The 26,167-nt window shown below is 40.7% G+C and overlaps 2 long non-coding RNA genes across 7 annotated transcripts in view; one reads left to right on the forward strand and one right to left on the reverse strand.

Annotated features, from left to right (window-relative positions):
• Positions 1-26,167, forward strand: part of LOC112669285 (uncharacterized) — a 151,192-nt gene that overhangs the window by 31,147 nt on the left and 93,878 nt on the right. For all 6 annotated transcript variants that reach the window (XR_007403919.1, XR_007403920.1, XR_004807056.2 and 3 more), the window contains exon 2: positions 23,455-23,634. This is a non-coding gene — a long non-coding RNA (uncharacterized LOC112669285). The remainder of the gene's footprint in view (positions 1-23,454; positions 23,635-26,167) is intronic.
• LOC112669284 (uncharacterized) lies at positions 1,308-3,273 on the reverse strand. Its single transcript, XR_003142146.3, has 3 exons — positions 2,948-3,273; positions 1,569-1,677; positions 1,308-1,476 (listed from the first exon to the last, which is right to left on the reverse strand). It is a non-coding gene; the product is annotated as an uncharacterized LOC112669284 (long non-coding RNA).

A 26,167-nucleotide genomic window follows, 5' to 3' on the forward strand; every position in this document is an offset into this window, starting at 1 on the left:
ACCTGCAGTGTGGGAGGTTACGCTGCATCCCGGCTGCTTTGGCCAAGGGATGGAAAATGGTAACAGGCGCTCCAGGTTCCTGCATCCCCACTTGCTGCCTGGTGCCCTAAGTCGGAGTCTCTTGGACCAGGAGGCCGACACTGAGAATTTTTCCCCCTTGGGGAAAACCAGTTAATGTTTCATGTCAAGAGGAAGCTATGCTGCATTATGAAAACAGTCTGGGCTTGGCTCAGTTCTTTCTCTCTGGAACTGGTGTCTATACCTATAATTATCTTCAAGCACCACCATAAAAGCCCTCCAATCTTTACCTCATGTTGTTCTTCCTTTGGGGCACTGGTTCCGGCCCCGTGAACTTTTATACCACGCCATAATTAGTCGAATTATATTTAATAATTCCCGCCCTCCCCCCCCCCTTCTGCAGGGAGCAGAGGCAGCAGCAGATAATGAGGGCTACAAGGGCTGTGCCTGAATTGTATCATCACAGTTCAGCAAGCAATATGCTGCCACTGTCAGCCAGCATCAGCCTCCGCAGCCTCCGCCTCGGTGACAGTTAGAAACCAGGGAGAGACGCACCCTACCCCTGTTCTTTCTTTTCCCTTTGACTTAAAAAACCCTGTATCCGTGAAAGAACACGCATAGGGCTGCTCTGCTCTGCAGCTGCAAGATTTCTCTAGGTGTGCGACGAGGTATTTCCAAATTTCCTTCCTTCAATCAGGTGTTGCATTATTGATTCACTTTATCAGTGGGATTCAGGCCCGGTCAAAGACATGAGGTTTAGAGTCAGGTGAACTAAACAAGATCTTAGTCACCTGAGAGGTGATTATTTCACTCTTAACGTTCACCATCGTGTCTGTTGCTCCGAATGCTTATTGCAATCTTATTTTTGTAGGAAATCAACAGTATGAAAAAAATTTCCCCAGCAGTAAAAATTATACATTTAAGGGCACAGACACTTCCATATCTCCATTCTTATAGCAAAAGAAACCATATTCAGGTACTCCCCACCACCCCATTTGTTCTAAAAGGATTCCAAATAAAATGGTTTTGCTTTTAGATTTAGAGGATGTCCCACCTGACATAAGCTCAGATAAAAGAAAAGCATTTATGTGTAATCTCTGGCAGATAGTGAAACTGGTTCTTACATAGAGCCATAAATTTTACGGCTGGAAAGGACCTTAAGGAACATTTAGTTCAACCCCTTGTGGGTGGTAAATGGAGGCAACCGCATGATACTTTCAAGACTGAAGTTAAAATTACTTTCTGAGAAGGAAGTTAGGGAAAGCAAAGCAAAACAAACAGCCCAAACATGCAATAAATGTGATCACTCATTTATAGAAGCACTTGACCAGAAGAGATAATCTGAGAATGGGCAGTCCAATTCTGGAGCCTTGGTGTTAGATGAAGTGTGCTTGGAATGTTAAGCCTGACCCACTGTATTGTGTTACAGGCTGGGACAACACATGGGACGTCGGCAGCCTGCAACAGGGATAAAGAGGAGTTGAGGAACGTAGCCATTATAGTGACAGCCAAGGTGAACTGGCCCACATACCGAGAAGACGTAGTATCACCTAGCGAGGGTCCAAAGGCCAGGCAGGCCTCAGACATGGTACCTCAGGCTCCAGGCTTCCTGCTTTCTGATGCCTTCTACTCTCTTCTCTTGGTGACTTCATCCTGGGACTAGACATAAGAAAGGTGCAGAGGCCTCCCATAAATAAGGGAATTTTTGTTTGTTTCTTTTCAGCAAAAATCAAGACAAGGAAACCATGGTACAGACTGGTCAGGTTATCCATAAATTGAATGCAGTAAAAGTAAAAACTTGAAGCCAGAGGTTGCGATGAAACGTCCTGAGACCTTGCAGCTATATCATGGGGAGGCTTCCTCCAGAGAAGTAATGCAGGCCCGAGCTTAGTTCGTCTACCTTATTTCTGTCCATGGGGCAGCTTGGCCCCAGATGACCTCTGAGATACAAGGGGAAATATGTACGTTTGCTTTCTTTGTGGGGAAATTAAGAAAATGTCTTTCACTGTATTGTGAACAATCATTTCTACCTTACATCTCAAAGGGAGATTACATGATGTTTGGTAGCAGGTAAGAGACAGAGAGCTTGTAGACGTGGAGTAGGGCTTGGGGTCAAGGAGGGGATCTAAGTGTCAGAGAAGGATAACGACCCAGAACAAGGTGTTTAGAACATGGTTTTCTCCAGATTCTCAGGTCAGGGACCTGCCTGAGCAGGGTGAGAGATTCTGCAGAGCTTGGGTAAGAACAGATTCCCAGCATGTGCTAATAGTTAACCCAAAGAGAAATTTGTAGCATCTGGGAAGACGGGAGGAGGAAGGTGCCTGATGCACGTTCAATAAATTACCGTTTTAGGCTTAGCAGAAAGTGTGAATGAAACATGCTGCAGTTACAGAAATAGAGACTACCAGAACTGTAAAGGAGCCTACGATAGAGCCTTCCTTTAAAAGGACAATATCAAAAGTCGGAAGGAAGGTTAATTAACCAACAACTGAAAAAAAAAAAAAAAGAATGTTAAAAAACTGAAAATGCAGTGTTAGGAAAGCTGAACTTCTGAAAGACTTAGAATGATGCTAAATAAAGTTTATAGAACAGGTCCAAATGAGAAAGCTCCTCCAATGGAGGCTGAACCAAAATATTTAGTCGATCCAGACACACACACATCGACAGACTGTTCTGTTTTGCCTGGAGCAAGGACAGTGTGGTCGGGCTGTCACGGTGCCGGGGGCCAATGGTGTGATGTTGATCTGATGACCAGAAGGAATGCACCACTACACGGTTCTGAATTTTCCCCTCTCCTTTCTATAAAGGTAATTGGTTTGGAAACTCAGAAGGGTGGGAAATGCTGGGAAAGAGGGAACTGGGGAGATAATGAGAGGATCTCTGTGTTAAATGAATTTTAAGCTTTCAGGCTGGAGCAAGCACATCCCACCTTGCTGAGAGTTCTCGAAGAAACGGTCAGGAGATACACTGTTGGTGACCTTGAATGAGGGGTTCCAGAGGAACGAAAGTGTGCTGACTTCTAGAGAGTGGGGAGCCGTGGCCTCTCAAGGCATCAGCTATAATTTGGTGTGAATTGCCAAACGGTTGTAGAGATGAACACGAGGAAGGGGGTCCGAGTTCGCCAAAAATGCACGATGTTAAACTAGCCTTGAATTTGATAGAACTGAGGAACGTAGGTAAGAGAAACACTCAGGCAAACCATTTTATAGGGCTTTTCAGGATACCTCATGCGAGTGGGCTGTAACCAGGAGATTACAGAATTTTACCCGAAGAAGAAGAATTAGTGGATTAGCGTCAGTCTGGAGATGGTTACTTAGTGACATCCTTCAAGATTCTATTCCTAGGTTTTGTCTTGTTTTTGTTTTCCTAACACCTTGGAATCATACAGTAAAATAAGTGCGTACCCAATATGCAAATGTCTTACACCGGGATTAGCAACACCAGAGCGAATGACGGATTAGTATCCAGGATAGAATTATGGGTCTAAACGAATAAGGGTTACTAATGGAATGAAATGAAAGTATCAAAAAGAATAAAAGAGCAATAAAGAGGAAAATGAAAAGAATAGCTTTCAAAACCTTATTACCAGAGATACAAACAAACTACACAAAACCTGGCATTTTATTTGACAGGGAGCTCAATGTAAGCCTTGCATCGTGGTTCCTTAATGTTGACCCCCAAAGGATCAGTTAATGCCACTGGTTGGACTACCTCTATGGCACTGTGTTTAGTCCTCAGAACCACATTTTCATTAGAGATCGCAGAACATTTCATGGGCTACAAATCAAGGGAAAGCAGGAGTCTGAAAACCATGTTGATGAAGAATAGCATTATCTCAGCAAGCATTTATGGGGTGCCTGCTATGTGCCAGTCACTGTGCTAGGCATAAATTAATGTGCATTATTTGCTGGCTACAGAGCGCATCAGGACAACTGATGTGTAGGCCAACAATAAAGTACACAGAGCCCCAAAGGAGGGGCTAGCACAGAGAAGAGGTTACCCCTTGGGTACGTTCTTTATGGGCAATAATAATGAAGGTAGAGACAGAGGGAGAGGAATGGTTTCCATGTAGAGGGAAAAGCATGTGGGAAAACACAGTGGCAAAAAGGATCTTGGTGCTCTCAGGAGTGGGAAGTAGTTTGGTGTGGCTGAAGCGTGGGGTCTATGTGAGGACGGCATGGGCTTAGGCTGGAAGTAGACTGGGGCCATCGTTTGCCAAACTAAGGGCTTTCCCTTCCTCCTGAAAGTGTGGACAACCAATAAAGAGGTTTTAGTAGGTGATATGATGAATAATATCATTGAGATGGTCGCTCTGGCCTCGTTAGGAAGATAGATTGGAAACGATGAGTCAAGTAGACCAGTGAAATGACCGATGGAGTTGGCAGGTGAACAGCGCTAAGGGCCCGATCTGAGGCCATAAAGATAGAAAGGTGGGGTCAGATTCTCAAGTAATTAAGGAGCTAGCCCACCAACAGAATTTGGATTAGGTTGTGGGGAGAGAGAAGGAGGAATGCAGTTGGATGTCCAGACTGTTGCCATTTTGACTTGGTGGATAATAATTTGATGAGAGAGAAAATGTGGGGGGAATAGATTTGGGAGACCAGTTCCGTTTGAGCTTCCTTGGAGAGATACCTATTGACGGCCAATTGCAGTTGGATTTATGGGTCCAAAGCCTGAGAAGGGGCCTGTGATCCAGCTCCAAGAGTGGAGGTAAGACTACAAGCTAACTTGGGATGCTATCTGGAAGTAAGGAAAGGAGTCAGACAGAAATCCTGAAAACAACAACACTGACATGATAGAGAAAGAGTAGACAAGAGTCTTGTAAGAGGGGCACCCGGGTGGCTCAGTGGTTGAGCGTCTGCTTTTGGCTCAAGGCAGGATCCCCAGGTCCCGAGATCGAGTCCCACCTCAGGCTCCCTGCATGGAGCCTGCTTCTCCCTCTGCCTGTGTCTCTACGACTCTCTCTCTCTGTGTCTCTCATGAATGAATAAATAAACTATTAAAGAATAAAACAGTCTTGTAAGGGATTAAGGGGAAGCCAAAGGGAAGGGAAGCAAAATTTCAAGCAAGTGTAAGAAGACAAGGAATGATGTCAGAAACATGAGAAATATCAAGATAGAGACTTGCCCTAGTGTGCGGCAACCTGGAGGTCACAGGGGCTCTCTGAGCACAGATTGCCTGTGTGGGAGGGGCGCGAGCCTCCTTGGAAGGCGGAGACGTGAAGGAGAGCTGAGGAAACCACCGCCCTCGAGGCTGGCTGCTCGGAAGCTGGACAGGGACCCAGAGCAGGCGAGGTACAATTGGTTCCTGCTCTGCTCATGCTGTTTCTTTCACCAGGAATTCCTGCTCCTCGACCTGGCCATTTCTGTTTGCTCAACTCCTGTTAGATCTCCAAAGCTCACATGACAGAGAAAAGTAAATCTAGGCCAGTGTGTCCATCTCAAGGTGACCTTCGATGTTGCATTTTCCTTTTTGTCTCACATTCTGAGAGGGTCATGGACAAACTCATGGTGTCAAAAGTGATCCTAAGCTTTGCTCTGGGCTCCCTCAGCACTGTGCTGCCGTGCGGAGCCCACCTCTTCCGTGTATCATTGGTTTCTTTTCCTGTCTTTCTGCCTAAGGCCACTGGGAATGTCTTGGGAGCAAGGAGCGTGCTTTTTTTGGTGGGGTATTATTGTTATTTTTTACATGTTTACATTATTTTTTACATGTATTATTAAGAGTTTTTTTACTTGTTTACTGGCCAGCCCCTATATTTCTCAAGTGCACTAATGTGTCTTTAAGCCATGTCAGGTAAAGAACTGTCAAAGGCACTGTGATGTTGATTCTGGAAAATGGAAACCTGTGCAGTGTCACACCATGAACACATTCTCCCGAAGTAGTGCTTTTTCAGGCAAGGAGATGAAACAAGAAGTGAGATGTGCACTAAAGACATCTGAAGATGGCACCTTTTGAACCAGCAGATCCTGATTCAGCTCATGGCCTCGAAGTGTTTGATGTTCCTATCTGAGCATTGTTTATACTTCCCACATCCTATATAGTAGCAGGCTTGTTGGAGGCCGGGGCCACATTCCACAAATTTGCAGATCTCTACGTTCATAGTGCTTAGCAAATTAACTGTATAGCATGTAGTTGAGAACTATTTGTTAGGTTGACTCTGCATGGGCTGCAGGGCATTTAACTTTTATTATACTTAGGAGTAAAATCACACTCTAGGATGAAAAAATATTTCAAGGATCTCAAAATCTTATTCTTGCTCTCAACAGTTTTTATCTTCCTTTTGGCATATATTTTCTCAGAGGGCTCACAGATGGTCTCTTCATCATGCCCATCATGCCTCCATTGCCAGAGTACATGGGAAATGGAGAGGCGATCATGCCCATCATGCCCATCATGCCCATCATGCCTCCATTTCCCAAAGTACATGGGAAATGGAGAGGCGATCCCTCCTGGGGTTGGGCTCTGGTGCCTACATGTTTTTTGACTTTGTAGAAATGTAGAAATTAAGTCGATGTCACCTCCTCTTCTTCTTCCTCCGTTGGTTCACAGGGGAAAGCCTTTCCATCAGTAGTAGGGAGCCTGACACACCTGAGTTGTCCAATTCTTCAATTTTGGACCTCTTGATTGAATTTTTGAATATGCACCGAAGGAATGTGGATTTGGAAATTGAAGGATTTAGTTTAATTTCCCGAGTAGAAGTCCAGCTCTATAGTTCATGTAAGGCTTTGATGTTATTGTTAATGGTCACTGGTCTGCACGGGCTGCAGGGCATTTAGCTTTATTATCGTTAGGAGTAAAATCACATCTAAGATGAAAAATGACTGGGGCGTTGTTAACAATCTAACTAGGAGCCTCAGTTTCTTTATCTGTAAATGGACTGATAACGATGCCTATTTCCAGCTCTGAAGATTAAGTGAGATGATATATTTACGAGGCTTCTCAGAGATGTGACATACCGTCAACACCTAACAACTCCTATTTTTGTTATGAGGAGGAGACGTCAAGGCATCTGCCTCAGTCCGTAGACTTGCATGGACTGGCAGGAGGATCTGACCTATCTCAGGTGCAGGCTGTGGGAGCTAGATCTGCAGAGATAATTTCCGACTAATGAGTTTCCACATTGTGCTGCTCTCGCCCTGCATGCCTCACGTTCCACCTGCCCTTGCCTTTTCTTGCATGCTCTCGTGACCTCATCCAGGGCCTCATAACCCCTTGCTCTTAACAGATTTCATAACCACGCTTCCCTTCAGTCCCTCCTTCCTGTCAGAGGAATCTTCCACAAGCCTAGATCCGAGGTTAACACTTCTTTGTTTGAAACTTCCGGTGGCTTTCCATGATCTATTTAATCTCCATAAATGGTTATTTGAGGTGTTCAGGGCTTCCCTGTCTGGAGCTTACCGAGACAAATTCAGGCTTGGCGTTAGATGGGCTCTTGTTTCAACACGTCCCTGGCACGAGTATTTGACCTTGGTCCTTATCTAAATTGCCTCTGTTTTCTCATTAATAAAATGGGGATTATGGTATTTGCCTTACGGGTTGATATAAGGCTTACAGATGATGAAAGTACAGTTGTTAGTGTGATGCTCCAAAATGACCGTGATTATCCTACTGAACTGCTTTTGTTCCTCCCTGTCTTTTCTCACCCTGGTGTCTCTTCTTAGGCCCCAAACATAGATTATCCCATTTTCCCTTATTTTACACTTTTCCCACTCCTGCCTTGTTAGCATTCCTAATTTTAAGAATTGATCATCATTATCCTTGACAATTTCTACCCGGACCCACATCAAATCTAAACATGACATAAAGAATAAAGTCATATTCTTAGGTTTTAATGTAATCATGTAATCGGCAATAAAAGTTAACAGTTTCTTTCATTTGCTTTGATTTTAATGGGTGTACTTCCTCATATCAGAGATTCAGAATAGATTTGAAAACAGGGAGTATAAAACACTGGATTTAGGAAAAGCAAATACAGACAGGGGTTCCACCTGTAATGAGCGCCAAGAAGACAGCAGAGGATCAATTTTTCGGTCTCTTTCGCTTGACTTCTCAGCCTACTAGGTGTTCCTTTAACTTAGTAAATATTAATATTTACTGACTCTACTGCACATTTGATCTCCCTCAGAATCATGTTCAGACTATATCTTAAGTGAATACATTATTGGCAAGAATGATGGATTTCACAAAAATACCTGAGCAAATATACCTTAATTTAAAAAGTTTCAAATGGTTTGTTTTGACAACTAGAGAAGAACATGAATTCAATTTGGAATTGAATGTCTGAATCCCCTCATGTAGTCTTTTCAACTTTTGAGGGACTGAACTGTATTTATTAAAGAGGGTGGAGGAGTGTTTCGGGTTAAGCTGTTTCTTTCTGAGAAGTCCTGGCAGGATGAGCTTGTTGATGATTGGATGGAAAATATATCCATCGATAGAGTCAAATACAATCAAATGGCATTTAGGAAACCCAGAGGGCAGATAATCAGTTTCCTCTGACAATCAGGTGATGGGTTTCTTCCCTTACTTACCTGTGTTCAGTCCATAGGCAGCGATTGAGCCTAGATGTTTCCATAATTCTTAACTAAGTTTTAGTTCCACTACTAGATCAAGGCTTGTCCCACAACAGATCATATGGCATATTTAAGGTCAAAATGAAGGAATGAGAGTTGGTTCTGCTGTATTCAAAGCTGATATTTTGTCTGCGGAAGAATACAGGTGTTTCCAGGCTCAATAATAAGTTGGCCTTCCACCATCTAGGTTTCCTCTATATTTGCAACATGGGAGTAATCATGATGCGGTGTCTTATTTAGTGAGATTTCAAAAAATCAAAAATTTTTGGCCATCACGCACCTCCCCCCCCCCAACTCACACAGAATCATCATGCTATGATGCTGCAAAGTGTTCATCTTGAATGTTCAGAGATTTAATCATGTCTTACTCTCCTAACATAAGGCCATTGCATTCACTGTAGTCTCTTTTGAAGATTGACAAGCTGCCCGTCATACATATGGTAAGGCTTACTATTCTTCTAGACAAATAGGAGTTAGCTGTACCTGCTGATGTTGGTAATGCATTTGCAGAGTCCTCAAAGGAGATACTCAGAGTTTCCTTTTAAGTAATGTTCCCCTGAATACGTCCTTGTTGGTGGTGGTCTTTCCCTTAGCCTGCTGGTCTGGATGCTCACAACCGCGAGTTACCTGTGCAACATTCTCAGGTTAGGAGTCAAGATAAGTAATCGCTGGATCATGACCAATCAGTTCTAGAAAGGAACTAAAACTCTTCAGCTTACACTAGATATTAGTGAGATTATGTTTATACAGTTCATGCAGTTGACAAACTTATGGGTCACTGATCTTCTATCCAAATGTATTCACTTTTTGCACTTTGCCTCCAAATCCTCCACTAAAATTTAGCATCCTCTGTTGTCTGGTTGTAGTAACTAAAATTAATAACAGTATGAATTCACTTAATGGAAAATCGTTCTCTCTTTACGATTTCTTATTGTTTGCATCTAAAGCTAACATGCTCAAATTCATTTCCTTGTTCACTCTCAATCAGATTCAGACACAGGGATCTCATGCTTCCACTCCAACTGTGCCCCTAACCTGGGCCATATTCAGCTGCTGCCACTATTTCATATCCTACTCTTGTCTCCACTTCCCGTTTATTCAGTTTTAGAAGGAACTATAAACCTTGGATCACAAAATAGGAGGAAATAAACTGTATCTATATGAACCATAGGTACTGAATATTTATGCATTTAGCTTTTCTTATGACACATCACCCATGCACAGACTGAATTTCCTCAAAATATAACTTGACAAAAATCTTTGAATAAGCTAAGCGATATTCAATAATCTAGCATGATAAAATAATGTAATTTGGTTAGATGATAGTTCTTTATGAGAGAAATGGAGTGGGAAGGAAACTAGAATGAGCTTAAAAAATTATTTTCTCTTAAATTTACCTTTGTAGGAATCTGTCTTTATACATACAGCTTTTTATTTGGAATACAGCTTGGAGTCACTGAAGCAAACATTGCTTTATATACACCATGATACCAAATCAATAATGCGACTGGTGCACTGAGCAAAAGGAGCTCCAGATTATGTTGCTGTTTTCTTTTACTGTTCAGTCAACAGAAAAATAGCCAAAAGAAAAGAAATAAAATACAAAGAAAGACATTTTCATTTCCCATTTTCAGAGCTTCCATTCTCTTTTAACTTCCAGGGAATTAGTGTGCGTGATTGTGTAATTACCATTCTAAAAGACAATTATAGAACTTTTTTTTTCTTTTTTCTTTCTTTCTTTCTTTCTTTCTTTCTTTCTTTCTTTCTTTCTTTCTTTCTTTCTTCTTTTTTTTGCATCTAAGATGTTATGCTTTCACATGCACAAATAACAAGGGCTTCTTTAAAGCAGTTTCAATTAGGCTATTAATAATATTTGACTAGCATTAGCATAGTATATCTTTTTCCATTCTTTTAGCCTATTTGTATCTTATTTTTAAAGTGAGTTTCTTACAGTGATCATATGGTTGCATTTTGCTTCTTTTAATCTACTCTGAATACTTCTGCTTTTTAATTGGGTCTTTAAACCATTTACATTTAATGTGATTATTGATATAGGTGGCTTAAAATCACCTATCTTGCCATTTTTTTCTGTTGTTCCATTTTTATTTTGTTCTTTTCAGCCTTCTTTTGGGTTGCTTTTGGTTATTCCATTTTACTTCTTTGTTGGATAGTATACTAGCTCTAATATTTATTATTCATTTTAAGTGGTCATTTCATAGTTTATAGTACACATCTTTAACTTCGCTTAGTCTACCTTCAAATGATATACTACTTCATGTGTTTGTAAGACCTTACAACGATATAATTCCATTTCCCACATCCTAACCTTTGGATCATTACATTATTGTTATACATTTTACTTCTATATATATTATAAACCCCACAAAGCATTGTTGTTATTTTTGCTTTAACATGGCACCCTTTTAAAGGTATTTAAAAACTAGCTTTTTGAAAATATAGACTAGAATCATGGTGAATATTTTAATGTCCTTGTCTGCTAATTCTACCAGTTGTGTCATTCCTGAGTTAGTTTTGCTTGATTTATTTTTTCCTCATTATGGGTCATATTCCTATCTCTTTGTATGCCTGGTAATTTTTTTAAAGATTTATTTATATATTTTAGATAGAGAGTGAGAGAGCACAAGCAGTAGGAGGGGCAGAGGGAGAGAGAGTTTCAAGTAGATTCCCCGCTGAGCACGGAGCTGACACAGGGCTCCGCCTCATGACCCTGAGATCATAACCTGAGCCAAAATGAAAAGTCAGACACTCAACCACCTGAGCCACCTTGGTGCCCCTGCCTGGTAATTTTTGATTAGATGCCAGACATTGTAATTTTGCCTTGCTTAGTGCTGGATATTTTTGAAATCATTATAACTATTCTTGAGTTTTGTTTTGGGATGCACTTAAATAACTTGAAAAGTTTGATCTCTCTAGGTTTGCTTTCAAGCCTTGCCGGGCATGATCAGAGTAGCATTTAGCTTGCATCTAATATTGTCTCCATATTGAGGTAATACCTTCTGGACACTCTACCAAATATCTTACAAACTGGGTGGTTTTCCACTCTCACTAGTGGGAATAGATACTATTTCTGATCTATGAGAGCCCCAAAGATTGTTCTCTGTGCTTTTTTGAGTTGTGCTTCTTTCCTCAGTCTCAGGCAGTTTCCTCACACATATATGTTCGGACCAGCATTACTCTAAAATTTCAAGTGGGATCTTCTACAGATTTCTATAGTTGTCTATCTGTGCAGCTGTTTTCTCTCTGGAACTCTATCCCACAAGCTCTAGCAGTCTGATTCTCCCTGGACTCTTAGGTCTATTTCTTCAACTGAAGTATACTTCAAAATTTTCCTTGCATTCTTCCTCCATGTGCTGCATCCTGGAAACTCTCTCTAGTCAGTTAGCTGGAGTATCATAGGGCTTTCCCCATTTATTTTCCCCTCTCTCAGTAATCACTGTCCTGTATTTCTTGAGGTTCAATGTCTTACAATTGTTTTTCATATGTTTTGCTTGTTCTTTTTAGTTGTTTTAAGTGGGAGAATAAATCAGTTCTCTAATCTCCATCATGATTGATAGCAGAAATCTCTGTTAATTATATTTGATTTAGAGCTTGTCAACAGGGATGCCTGGGTGGCTCAGTGGTTGAGTGTCTGCCTTCAGCTCAAGGCATAATCCTGGAGTCCCAGGATCGAGTCCCACATCAGGTTCCCTGCATGGAGCCTGCTTCTCCCTCTGTCTGTCTCTTTCTCTCTCTCTCATGAACAAATAAATAAAATCTTAAAAAAAAAAAGCTTGTCAACATACAAAGTACAGTTCTAGAACTGGAAAAGTTTTACCTCCTTTTTCAGGACATATTTTGAATGATTAAGTTTTCCATTACCTGGGCTCATATCTGTTAATCTGTCATCTGTTAAAACACTTGTTGATACCTTCTTGCTATCATCAATTTATTAGTCAGTTTTTTTTTATTTGAAAAATTGGTACAATCATATCAGCCTTCAACTTTCATAGAGGTATGCCACATATAAATAAACAATGTAGGCAATGGTTTAAAAATCTTTGGAAATAAAACATGAATGTAAGCTATAGTAACATATGTTTCATGACTAAAAATTCAAATAGTATTAGATCCTAGATTCTAGGATTCTATAATTTTATTTTTATGATATATGCAGAGTGGGACAAAATTAGAATTATTGTCTTTTTTAATACATGCTGAGAAGGACTCTTCAAAAAGAAGTCTATCATGTTCAGCATAAATGGAATATCAAAGGTTTTTGCTAAAATAAAATGAAAGATTTACGGATATATTATTTCTTGAATAATTAACTTTGAGAATAAAAGGCCAAGAGAAATAACAAAAATTAAATTCTTTAATTGTGCTCTTCTCCAAGGCACTATTGGTTTTTGTGAATTCTTTCTCTGTCAGCATTCACATTTGCATTTATGTATATCTGTGTGTGTATGTGTGTTTATATAATAATATTATAACTTACAAAACTGTACAAATCATCTACCACCACTCTGATCACTTAGAGAAACCTCTACTTAATATGCAGACTGCAAGTTCCTGGCAGGATAGGACTAGAATGCCCTTTTTCTAACTCCAAGTGTGATAAAGTTTTCTTTCTGCTTGTTTCTGTACTTCTTTTTATAACAGTGAGGTAGAGAAAAAAGCATCTGGCAAGATTTTTTTATGCTACATCACAACTCACTTGATCCTGTTGAAATTATTTTATCCTACCTACTTAAAAAAAATCTATGTGAGTAACAGGTTATTTAACAGTTAGGTATGGTTAACATGTGTTCATTATATCATGTTCTCAGTGCTGAATTACAAAACCATTATATCTTAGTGTTACCATTGGCATCATATTTGTTAATCCACCAACTTACGGTAGTCATTAAAAATAGAGATAGCAGTTTCTTATACTTTTGGTTCTGCTTATCAAAATAATTCACTTGAGGGACACATACTTTATTAAGGATTCCATCTATCTTTCTGCACCTCCCATCCCTAACAGCTCAACAAATATTTACCATCTACATTCATCCACTAACCACTCTTTGGTGTTCAGGTCGGCAGTATATATTTTTTAAGATTTATTTATTTATTCATGAGAGACACAGAGAGAGAGGCAGAGACGTAGAAAGATGGAAAAGCAGGTTCATCACAGGGATCCTGATGCGGGACTCAATCCCTCGACCCGGGATCATGCCCTGAGCCCAGGGCAGATGCCCAACCACTGAGCCACCCAGGTGTCCCATCAGGTTGATAGTCTTAATGAAGTGCACCCTCTTCTCTACAAAAATACTTTTGTGTTACACGTAGTACAGTTTTACAGAAAAGCATCTTTGGTAGATGAGAATGGCCACAAATATCTTGCAACTTCCTCCATCAAGAGGTCGAGTCCATTTTCCCATTGTTTGTGTCTGGGCTGTCTTGTGACTCAGGTTATCATAAAGCAGATGTGATATTATGTGAGATCTGAGCCAACACCTTATAAGACTTTCAAGGTTTTTTAATAGTCCTCTTGGAACTCTGTTTCTTGGAGGCCGAGCGACCACGTGGAGAGAGACCCAGATACCTCAAACATCTTAGCCATCCTGCTTGTCCCAGCTGAGATCCCAGACATGTGAATGAGCACCATGAACATCACCTGGAGTAGAGATGAAATTTTTCCAGCTGAATCCATTCCCAACTGCTGACCCACAGAATCATAAGCAAATAGCTAACTTTAAGCTGCTACAACGTTTTGCGGTAGTTTCTTACACAGCAAGAGGCAACTGAGTACTACAGATGAATAGTCCTTCTGTCTCTGCCTTCTCTTCTCCTTTCTTTTATAGTCCTAACAACTTCAGTTTCTCTTCTCCAGGCCCTTTAAAAGTCTTTTGTTATAACATACTCTAGGAGTCATACCCAATGCAATCCATTTGCTATTAGCTATCTATGTAATAAGTTATATCATATAGACAAAGTGTTTTTTAAATCTCAGTTTATTTAATTCTTCTAGAACTCGTATGAAATAAATAGATGGCAATGATATTCAAGTTTAAGATGATGAAGCAATACTTTGCATTAATATAATACCTTTCTTTTAGTGAGGCTCACTTTGCTTTTTAGACATGATCTCAGCACTCCTTTAATTGTGCAATCAGATAGATAAAATGTGATGAGCAAATTTAATATCTTCATGGAATTTCTGGTACTGTTTGGACCTTGCTAGTGTTCTTTCTTTCTTTCTGATGAATTACTATATATGATATCCTGGCGGGGGGAGGGGCACGGTGGAAATAGTCACAGAGACTATTTTTTAGTTTTACTAAACAGAATGTCTTACTTCGTTTATATAGAGCCAAAGCAAAATTAAAGACTTTCAGGTTTGAGGAAGAAAAAACATTTCACCTTCTTTTATTCTACTCCTAACATTTTTCTTTTTAATTCTTGTACTTTAGCACTTAAAATTACCTGCTTTGGCTATTTTTATAGACTGTGTGAACTGGTTGGCTGCTAAACTTTATTTTACCTTTGAAAGTTTGGAAGTGGTGTTTTGTTAACAATTTTTTTTTTTATTTCTTGGAATCAGAAGACCTGTCTTACATTTCAACCACACATTTCAGCTGTCACCACCACCTCGTCATAGAACATATTGTCTTCACATTCTTAAACTCAAATAAACATTGGCCCTTATATTTATGACCTAGTTTAGGATGGAAATCTCTACCCTGAGGTCTGTAAAACTACCCAAATGGTATAAAATTTGTGTGGATGTGCCTTTTTTCTTAGTAAAGAGTGCATAGTTTTTCAACAAACTCATTACCCTCAATTTCTTTACCAATATCCTAGGAATCTGGATTTTATGACATTCCTCTATTCCTGCTTCGGTTCCACCATGAATTAAGGCTCCATAGCATCATTCAGATAATCCAAATATGCAATTTCTTTCAAAAGAGTAGACTTTTCAGGGGCATGTAGAGATCAATAGTCAATCTCAGGGAACAATCAAAGGAATCATGCCAGGGGGGATATTTGTATTTTGTCTTCATTAATTTGGGCTGCTATAACAGAATAACATAGAGTGGCTAGTTTAAAGAGAAGCATTTGTTTCCTACAGTTCTAGAGTCTGGAAGTTCAAGATTAGGGTGCCAGCATGGTTCGGTTCTTAATGAAGGCCCTCTTTCTGGTTTGAGTCTTAACATCTAAGCTAGTTGTCTTTCTTCTCTCGTAAGAACACTAATCCCATTTTGGGGAGATCTACCTTTATGACCCACTTACCTCCCAAAGTCTCCACCTCCAAATACCATCACATATGGGCTTCAACATATGAAATTTGGGAGATGCAAACATTCAGGCTAAAGCAGATATTCAGCCAAATTATATTTTATTAGAATTATAGTGTAGTGTTTTCTCAAACCATGGTATAGGAAGATCAGAAATTTCCTGGACTCTATGCCAGACAAAGCGAATAGGAATTTTGAGGGGCAATGCTGAGGAATCTGTATTTAGTCAAATTTCTTTGGTGATTTTAAAATACGCTAAGTTTAAAAAAAAAAATAAAAAAAAATACGCTAAGTTTGAGAACCACTGGTAGACAGTATATTAGAAAACTGCCGTCTTTTTTTCTTTTAATGACAAATGAAATCAAATATGGAAAGTATGTAGAACTTTTTCAAAATACAGCAAGAGTTGTAACTAGCTAGTCATGTGATCAATTAAATGCAATTAATTTCATGCTGGATTTGGTTGTGATTATTAGTTTTTTTTTTTTTAAATGATGTGCACGTGCACAGTAAAGGGAAAACTGACATCCCTTTGTTGAGACTGTTTATGAGATGCTATCTTTTGAGAGAACATTTAGATGGCACTGTGTCTGTCTGGTGGGAAAAGGTTTTCAGCTCTTGTCTGTTGATCTTGAGGTTTTGTTGCACTAGGGAATGAAATACTCAGTGTGTTATATCCACAGAAGCAGAAAGTGCTTTCTTTCCCCCTAGCCCCTTCTTCCTAAGATGTCATATCTTGGAGAAAAACAAAACAGAAAAGGAACAAATTTATTCTCAGGGAGCTTGGAGAAGCATGAATTATTTATTCTCAGAAATCCTCTACTATCTTTGCATGAAAGAGAGCCTTATTATTAAAAGTGAATGTTTCTTTTTCTGCATGTCAATAACTGGGAGATCAGAACGACTGGCTGTTAGATAGCTTCCTCCTTGGAGACTGAACTCCCTAAGGCAGCCTCTGCAGCAGCTAAATTATTTTTAAGACAATAAAATCATTGGAATTGATATATTAACACCCCAAATTGATGTGACAGGGGTCTGCCACTGAGGCAGTCTAAAAGGAAGAAAAGGCCATTAAAATGATCTCAATTACCTTTTAATTATGAATTAACACATTTGCATAAATCATAGCACAGAGAATTTCTGGGTGCATGTGTGTGTTTAAATTGCCTGGGTTTACGAGGCTCCTTATTTTCTTTCAGCTAGGTCGAGCAATAAATTCTCTACTACCTTCATCCTGGAGCACAGGAAGTCAATTCTTCTTGCCTGGGGAAAAATTTAAATTTTCCCTTGATGCCAGTAATCTCATTTTCTTTCCAAGCAGTTGTGCAAATGAGAACAATCGTTTTGTCTTTTCCAGTTCATACTGGGCTTCTCCAGAGCTGAAAGAACATGGTGCTTGCTTGATAAAATAAATTTTTGTTAGAAAGAGGCAGCTGGGCCTTTCCATCCCTCTGGGATGGAAAATAAAGGAGAATTACAAATTGGGCTTGTCATGCTGCTGGGCAGTGACTTTGGGAGTCACAGCCCCTGAAGGCCCACCTAGCAACCTGATTCTCTTTGCTCCAAGGTAAGTGGGAACCTGGAGACTATTGGCATTTCATTCCTGGAAAGAAAATACTAGCTGTTTGAAATCAGCTCTTCTTGTTTTTTTTCTGAGTTGAGGGAGACCCCAGCATTTGAATCATTATAAAGACTCCTATACGTCCAATATATGCATACTATCCAGCCGTACTGGAGAAAAGGCAGTGTTTGTTGACTTCCCTTTGTTAAAATAGGTAACCACTTAAAGAAAAATGTCAAGGCTGGAGGAAGGCAAAATTCTAAAGGAAAAGAGTTGATGTGCGGTGTCACAGCTACCGACCCTCATCTCAGACGTTCCCACCCCCACGCGTGTTCAGGGCCTTTATGCCACTGACAACACCTTCCCACGTCGATTTCCATGCCTCTCTCCTTTCTCCCTTCCTGTCTTTTTCTTCTTATTATTTGGGAGCTTGATATATTTCTGTGAGGCAAAAGATTAGAAACAACCCAAATGCCCATCAATAGAAAGGGCTGGGTAAATAAAGTATGGCACATCCATTTAATGAAATACAATGGAGCTGTAATAAAGAGTGGAGGAGGTCCATGCACTGATAAGAAGAGATCTCCACGATTCATTGTGAAGAGAAAAATAAAAGACTCAGGACAGTGTGTATATTGTATCTTTTATGCTATCTTTTGGGCAAAAAGGAGTCTGTATCCTATTCGCTCCTATATGCTTTAAAAAAAAAAAAACATTTGGAATGATCAGTAAAACAACAAATGAACAACAGTGGCTGGTGCTGAGATAGGAGGTGGTTAGCTGGAGAGGGATTTCACTGTATACCTTTTGGCTGTTTATTTAATTGTATTTTTAAAATTTTAAAATGAGTTTTTCATTTAAGTATAACATACATTCAGAAAATTGCAAAGAGCTTTCGTCTACAGCTCCAAGTGTTCCTCTGTGGAGTCAGCAACCATATCTAGAAATAGAACATAGCACCACCTCACCAGTGCCCATGACGCCAGGAAGCTTATTTGCCTCAGGTGCCCTCCAGTCATTATCTGCTCCCACTATCGTGACTGCTCACTCCTGTTAAAAATTCATCTTTAAAAAGAGGTAAAATCATGACTCTCACGCAAATAGAAAACACATATGGGTCAATGATTTTAACTCATTCATTAATCAGGGAACTAGTAAAATATATTTTTTTTAAAAACCCAGAAAACCAAAAATAAAAAACCCAGAACAGTTCAAAGAGAATCCAGAGAACGGACACTTGTATAGGTAATTGGGAATGTTGAAATGAATTAGCTAATAGATGCAAAATTAGCCAATTTCCATGGGGCTATGATCAATTCCATCTTCACCTTACAAAATTCATTGGTGTATGATTAAACAAGAATAATTTGCATTACTATCCATTGCCCACAACGTACACAGCTGTAGAGGAGCTCAATTTTGTTTTACCAACGAATTATGTGGAGATGTTTTGGGGGAGCCAGCATCTGACAAAGCTCTTATGAATCGTGCTATGATAAATATTCTCACCAGTGTCTTTTGGTCATACATGCATACATTCCTGCCAGGAATGCATCTAGGGGAGGAACTGCTGGGTCATGGGAGATGTGTATGTTCAGTTTGGTACATACTGCTGAACAGTTTTCTAAAACAGCTGCTGTTAGACTTTTTTGATCTTTGAATGTATCACCTCTTAAAAAAATCAATAAATAATGCAAGAAACAAGGATATGGAAAAAGTAGACTCAATATAGCCAACATGTGTGATTATCTAGCAATCAGTAGAGAAAAAACTATATTTTATGGACAAACATATTCTGGTTTTTGGAAAGATGTATGCTATACCAAAGCAAATCGGATTCTTCAAGCACCAAATATACTACAAGAATATTTGGGTCTTTTCCTTCTCATTCTACATTCGCTAAGCATCCTTACAATTACAGACTGGATTTCCTGAGACACCTTGTGTGCCTGATACCTCTTGTGCTTTGCTTCTCATCCTTTTGGACCCACTTTTGATTTACCTGTAGCTAAAGGAACGAACTATGATCTGTATAGGCATCGACTCACATTGTGCTGACAGTATTATGCCCTAAGCATACATTGTGTGACTTTTACTTTTGGGCCGAGGGCTTCTCCAATGACACAGCATGAGACACGGAAGGGAGCCCTGAAGTGGGAGTTTTGGGAGTCAGTAGTTCCTGGGGGCAATGCTCAACCAATGGGGAACAATGGCAAATACCTCTCCCAAGTGAGGACGAAGTGCCTGACTTGACCCCCATCCTAGCCCGCGAAGTAACTCCGGGAAGATTTATCTTAAATGACACATAAGTTGAGTTCTCTAATCATTTAACCACAGCACAAATATGTTATTAGTATTTCCACACTAAGTTGCATATATTTAAATTATGGGAAAATGTGAATTCTGTGTGAAGTTTGGAGCCAGAGGGCTGGGCCAGTGAGAACTAACTCCATAGTCTGTTGGATTATCTCATGAGTGAAAGTGACTGCAAGTCCTCTCTAAATTTTGGAAGGTCCTATGGGAGATGCTACAGTCTAAGCCCACATATTATCCCTGAGCACTAGCCCCTGGCCTGTAGTCCTGAAGAATGCCTAATGCATACACTAGCAGTGAGATAACTCAGATGTTCTACTTTCTATTTTTATGGCAACCGGGCTTTTGACCTCCATGTGACTTCTCTTCTTACACTAGCTTTTTCTCAAACCTTCACACAAAGTGAGCACCTCCTACAATTACAGTTTCAACTTCTTCAGTGGCCCTAAACTATTTAATGAACATTTCCCCACTCTAGCTGACCAAGCCTCAAAGACTTCCATGATCAATGAGAGGAGCTGATGGTATCTGTATGGCAGAGCAAGGACAGCTGTAAAGCCATGGCTTAGAAGCAGCATTCTGGAGGGAAGGGATCCAGATGGAAGGCTGGGTTTGGCTCCTCCTGTACCATAACCATATTCTGAGCATAAAGCTAGAAGGGTTCCTGGAAACTTCTCAAGTATTTCAGTTCATGAACAGGGAACTATCCCTTCTCTTGCTTCTCTCTTCCAGGTGCATCCTGGAAGATCCCATGGGGACCCTGCCTTGTCCACATTTCAGCAGGCCTTGCTCAAGGGTTACAAGGGGTGCAGCATCTGGTGGGATAAGAGGTCTGTGCACCAAGGACAGAGCCTCCAAGCTCATGTTTCATCTTAAGCACACAACTGCTATGCAGAAGCCTTTCAGTAGGCACACCCATATCTAGAATGGAATTTGGTATTTCAGATGCTTAAACATAATGGGGGCAGCTTTGACTGTACTTTAACTTGTGGAATATTTTTTTCCACTGTAAGCAAGTGTGTACTCTTGGTTATGTCAGGGGAAGCAAGTTGTGTTCTGGATCCAGAAGGGATCTCATTTGGTAGGAGGGCTCTGATCCTGTCACTGCTACTCCAGAATGCCACTTTTCTTGGTGTGACAGGTGGGAACCGTCCCATTTTACTTTGGCATTGTATCAGACAGGGTCCCAGCAGAAACAAGATGGCACACTTGAAATAGGTTTACTCAGTGAGAGCTCTATATAGAAAGGTCTGGTATAGAAGAACCACAAGGAATGGTGAAGAAACCTGGTGCTAGCAGAAGCAGAGGTGTTCCAACCCTCAGGCTGCAGAACTTGAAGAGAATGGTATTGCTTTGGCTTCCTGGGGAGAGGCAGTAACTTTTGTGGGGCATATCCAGCTTGAGGTAATCTTGCAGAGAGGGAGCCTCTACTCTTCTTCACAGAACTCCCTGGTTAACTTCCTATTAACCAGACTCAACTTGAAGCCAGAGGACTTGGCAGCCTATTGATGCCATCCTCAAGGCAGCTGTGTAGAAGCAGAGACAAGACAATGAAGGAAGGAGAGTGGCTCTGGAGGGGCAAAGAGGAGCCATCGGGGCCAAGGATCGGAGCATACAAGTCTTCTTTCATCTGAATCATGATTAGATATTATTGAAGCTTCACAACTGTGGGTAGGAAACCCAATATTAGTCCATTTTGGAGGTTTATTATTTTGGATTACATACAGAGCAACCTCTGTGGTTCTGACAAGATGTCCTCTGGCCGTCACTTCTGGCTCCAAATGATGCCCTGTGGGGGTGAGGGGGGAGTCCTCCACTGCCTCTCTGGACTTGCTGCTCAGGGCAGGTTGGCACACTACATGCAAGTGTTTCTTCCCACAGCTCAGAGGTCCTTCTCCTGGAAACCATGAGCCTTCTCCTAGTTCTCCCATGGTGGTCCTTCATGTACACTTGAAACACAAGGTCTCCTCTACTTCCCCCTTTTGACAATCTTTAATCAATCTCTTAGTGGACTTGGATCCACTTAGATGAGTTGTGATACATCTCTGCAAGGGCCAGATAGGTGTATCACATGAGTGTATGGGGGTAAGTATAGGGTAGAGCTGGAGTCGAGAAGTGTTTCATATTCCTCTTATTTCACAGTCAGGTAAATCCCAGGCAAATATGACACTAAATGACGGCTAAAGTCTGAATTCAAGAAATAGTGAGGACCAGCTTCTCTGCTTTAGCTGTTTGCTGTCATTTGGGAATGCAGGCAATTTTAAGATACACTGGCATCCAGATTTTCATGTAAAACCTCTCAATTTTTAAATGCTGGCTCTGGGGAGCTATGACAAGGTATGAAGACAAATACTACAGTGTCACATGGAGGGGATTAAAAAATAAGCTTTTTAGGGGAGCTGGTTTACAAAGCTGAGCGTGGAGAAGAATAGGAGTTTAGTCTTCTGTCCTTTCACCGCCACACAGTGGAGCAGGCTGGAGTCTGGTAAAACTGCTGCACTTGCAGCTTTCCTGGGAAGTGCTGTGCACACCTGATATCTTACCTTCAAATAATGCCAAGTGTGAGATCACTCGAGGGTAGGGGATAATGTTTTGAGTTTAGGCATCAAGCAGCCAACCTCAGCTTATCAAGAGTAAACTCTTATTCACCAAGCGTAAACCCCAGTTATACAGAGAGTTGTTTGGCAATGCCTGCTGCTACCTGCCAAAGTCACAAGAAGTTGGATTTGGCCTCCTGGGAGAAGCAACCCCTCATTTCATGGAATGTGGGGCTCGCCAGGTGCTTGTCAGCTCATTGCTAAGAACTTGAGCTCTGCTGTCCTACATTGGATAATCCTGTTTGTTTCTCTCCACTGCAACTAACTCACAGATCTTAGAACACTGAAGACGTGTCAAACAAAACAAAACATGTCTTTGGGCCACCAGTTTGAGAACTCTTGAGTGGACCCTGGAAACCAGGAATGCCTACACAGGACCTGCCTGATGTCTCCTTTTCAGCCCTCAAACTGAAAAGGCGTCCTCTGGTCCCCTGGGGTCAGGGAAAACCCAAATATTAGGAGGAGAAATTAAATGACTTTCTGTTCTCCTGGGGAGGGGCGGGATGCACTTACTTGAGTTCTGATAAACTGCAGCAGATTGAAACGAAACATAGGTAACTTTACAATACCTGATACGATAGATTTTTAATGAATGACTTTTCTACACTAGTAGAAAAATTGGAATCTTTAAAATTCACTGGAGAAGGAGAATGTCCTCATGGGAGGAAATGCCTGGACTTTTCACCTGAACCCATCTTTTTTTTGGGAGTACTTGCTCCTGATTGCTATGCTGACCACCCTAAGTGGCTCAGGGCTGAGGGGTGGGCAGCATTAATGCTCTAGACCAAATGTGGATTCAGAGCTATTTTCTTTGTCTTCACAGCATAGCTAGGCAAGACTGTCCTGTTTAAATAAGACTTTGGTGATGCCATAAGAAAAGATTTGTCTACAAATATTTGTATCATTTAACAAATACTTATTGGTGCCAGTGTTTGTGCTAGGGTTAGAGATCTATTAGTGAACAAAATAGACACAGTATCTGCCTTCCTAGTACTACTCCAGGACTCATCAATACAAAATGATACCAATTGGATAATCTTGATTACAATACATGGCTTGCTTACTATCCTGCGTTCTAACATATAGATCTTTTCTCGTTTCTGGCCTTCTTCCAGGTGTTGGAACCTGCCTTACTCATCCTTGACTATGTGGATATCCACTTTCCTCAAAATCCAAGCCTAAGAGAGAAAGTGCCAGACTTGCTCTTCCTGCAGCCTCCATGAGTCAGCCTCATTGGGCCTACTTTCCTCTTTGGAGACATTTTACTTCTGTAGGCGGACTTTCTCTACTCACAGGTATCTGACATTTTCCTAGCCTACTTCCAAAGGATAAACGTATTGGGATGCAGCATGACAGCCTCATATACATAAGACAGAAATGGGGTTGTGGTGAGGTGTCACTTAACAGTCACACACTGGAAATGTCCTGCTTTACAGAGAAGTGTAAGAGTTGACATGGTATAAACATTATATGGTCTCATTCATTTGGGGAATATAAAAAATAGTGAAAGGGAATAAAGGGGAAAGGAGAAAAAATGAGTGGGAAATATCAGAGAAGGAGACAGAAAATGAGAGACACCTAACTCTGGGAAACGAACTAGGGGTAGGGGAAGGGGAGGTGGGCGGGGGGTGGGGGTGACTGGATGATGGGCACTGAGGGGGACACTTGATGGGATGAGCACTGGGTGTTATTCTATATGTTGGCAAGTTGAACACCAATAAAAAATAAATTTATATATATATATATATATAAAGAGTTGACATGGTATTGCACAAAACAATACAGTCGATCAGGTCTGGAATCTATCATCTCTGATTATTATTTTGAAGACACATATTATATTTAGTTCTACATCTGAAAATTGAATTTAAGACACTTTCGATGTTTGATGTAATTTCCCAGAATTACTGAGCACTGACTTCCACTGGGTAGAAAAATACTTGTAAATGATCTAAAAACTAGTTTGCCATTCATTTGCATTAGGCAAATATTGAGCACATATTTTGTTGTTAGGTATTGTACGAGATATTGAGGATATAGCAAATGACTCAGGAACTTATATATAAGAACTATATTATATGTAAGAAATTATATGTATTATATATAAGAAATGACTAAATTATATATAAGAAATATATGTAATATTTATTATATATAAGGAGCTATATTATACATATAAGAATTAGTAATTATTCAATATATATGTGTGTATACGATATGTGTAACTGTTACTAATCAAAATTCATTTGGAAAGGCAGAGTCACTCTGTATAGTATGGAATAAAGACTACATTATAGGAATAAGTCCTTACACAGCTGTGAGAAAAGCTGGGGAAATGAAGATCTGGGAGTAGGAGTCAGATCAGGGAGGAGTTCCTAGCCTGCCTGGAACACTGGCATGGATGGACAAACCAGAGCTTCCACATCAGGCTCTTGCACTGCAGGAGCTCTTGGAGAGGCCTCTGAAAAGCTCCAGGCTCCAGGGTCCCCAGCTTCATGTCTGGTGATGGGCTGGGGGCTGCCGTTAGCAAGGCCAGCCATCAAGAAGAAGAGCTTGATGCAGAACACAGGAGACTGAGGGAGGTCTGGGACCCATGGGGCACTGACCATGACCATGGTCACATGACCATGACCACATCTGATGATGAACACATCTGACGATGTTGACTGTTTCACGTCTGCATCTTAAATTTTCATACAAAACTCCTTTGTTTTGGCCACCTCCAACCTAGAACCATACAGAGAAAGATATTTTGAGAAACGAAGCTTCCATTTTAATCAACTTGACATTGCACCATCCAACAAACTAATTATGTAAGTGAAGGGGGGCAGAGTACGCCACTCTAAAATCTTGGGCCTAAGGATTATTTTGAGCCAAAGGCACTCTAACAACAGCAAAAGGCAGGTGAGGCTTTCTCTGAATTCCACTAAAGACAGATCCTCCAAAATTGTCCTAAATCCTCTCTCTGGGAATTCCATCAAGAAGCAAAGATTGACTCTTACCACAGAGAGGAGACTAGAAATTACACCGTTTTGACTTCTTTGTGATAAACCGACAAACTCTGATACAAGCTACCATACTTCCCATCTGTTCCTTTTGGGCCCATTCAGCTTTCCTTTTTTTTTTTTTTTTTTTAATATTGCATTTATTTATTCATGAGAGACAGAGAGAGACACACACACAGGCAGAGGGAGAAGCAGGCTTCATGCAGGGAGCCCAACGTGGGACTCGATCCTGGCACCCCAGGATCAGGCCCTGGGCTGAAGGCGGCACTAAACCGCTGAACCACTGGCGCTGCCCCCATTCATCTTTCCTAAAAACAGTTTACTCCCCCTTAAGTGGCTTACATCTCCACTTAAGGCAAAGTATAAGCTCTCAAATCTTATCACTTTTTCAGGTAGGCACTTTCTTCCCAGTGATGCTCCCATGCACACAGTATTAGACATGAATGAATGAATGTGTGCATCTTTTCTCCTGTTAATCTGCTTGTTGTCAGTTTATTTCATAGACATGGTTATGGAACATAGGAGGGTGGAGGGAAAGCCTTTCCTCCCCTACGGGAACCCCCCCCCGCCCCCCCCCCCCTCGCCGCCCATGGTATTGGCCTGCTCTGATTGATTTCACAACTTTCCTGAAGTCCCATGAATACATTCATTACGTACTGTAATTTCTAAGAAGTGGTGACTCTTTTCAGTGATAACTTATCTTGAAGGAATGCTAAATAGGATTATTTAAAGCAACCAAAAAGCCCGATAGATTTTTGTCTTTCTTGGGTGCATCGTATTTGGAGAAAATCCCTCTCATCACAAGTGCTTAAAATCGTGTGTA

Source organism: Canis lupus, chromosome 19, assembly GCF_003254725.2.
Source record: "Canis lupus dingo isolate Sandy chromosome 19, ASM325472v2, whole genome shotgun sequence".
NCBI lineage: Eukaryota > Metazoa > Chordata > Mammalia > Carnivora > Canidae > Canis > Canis lupus.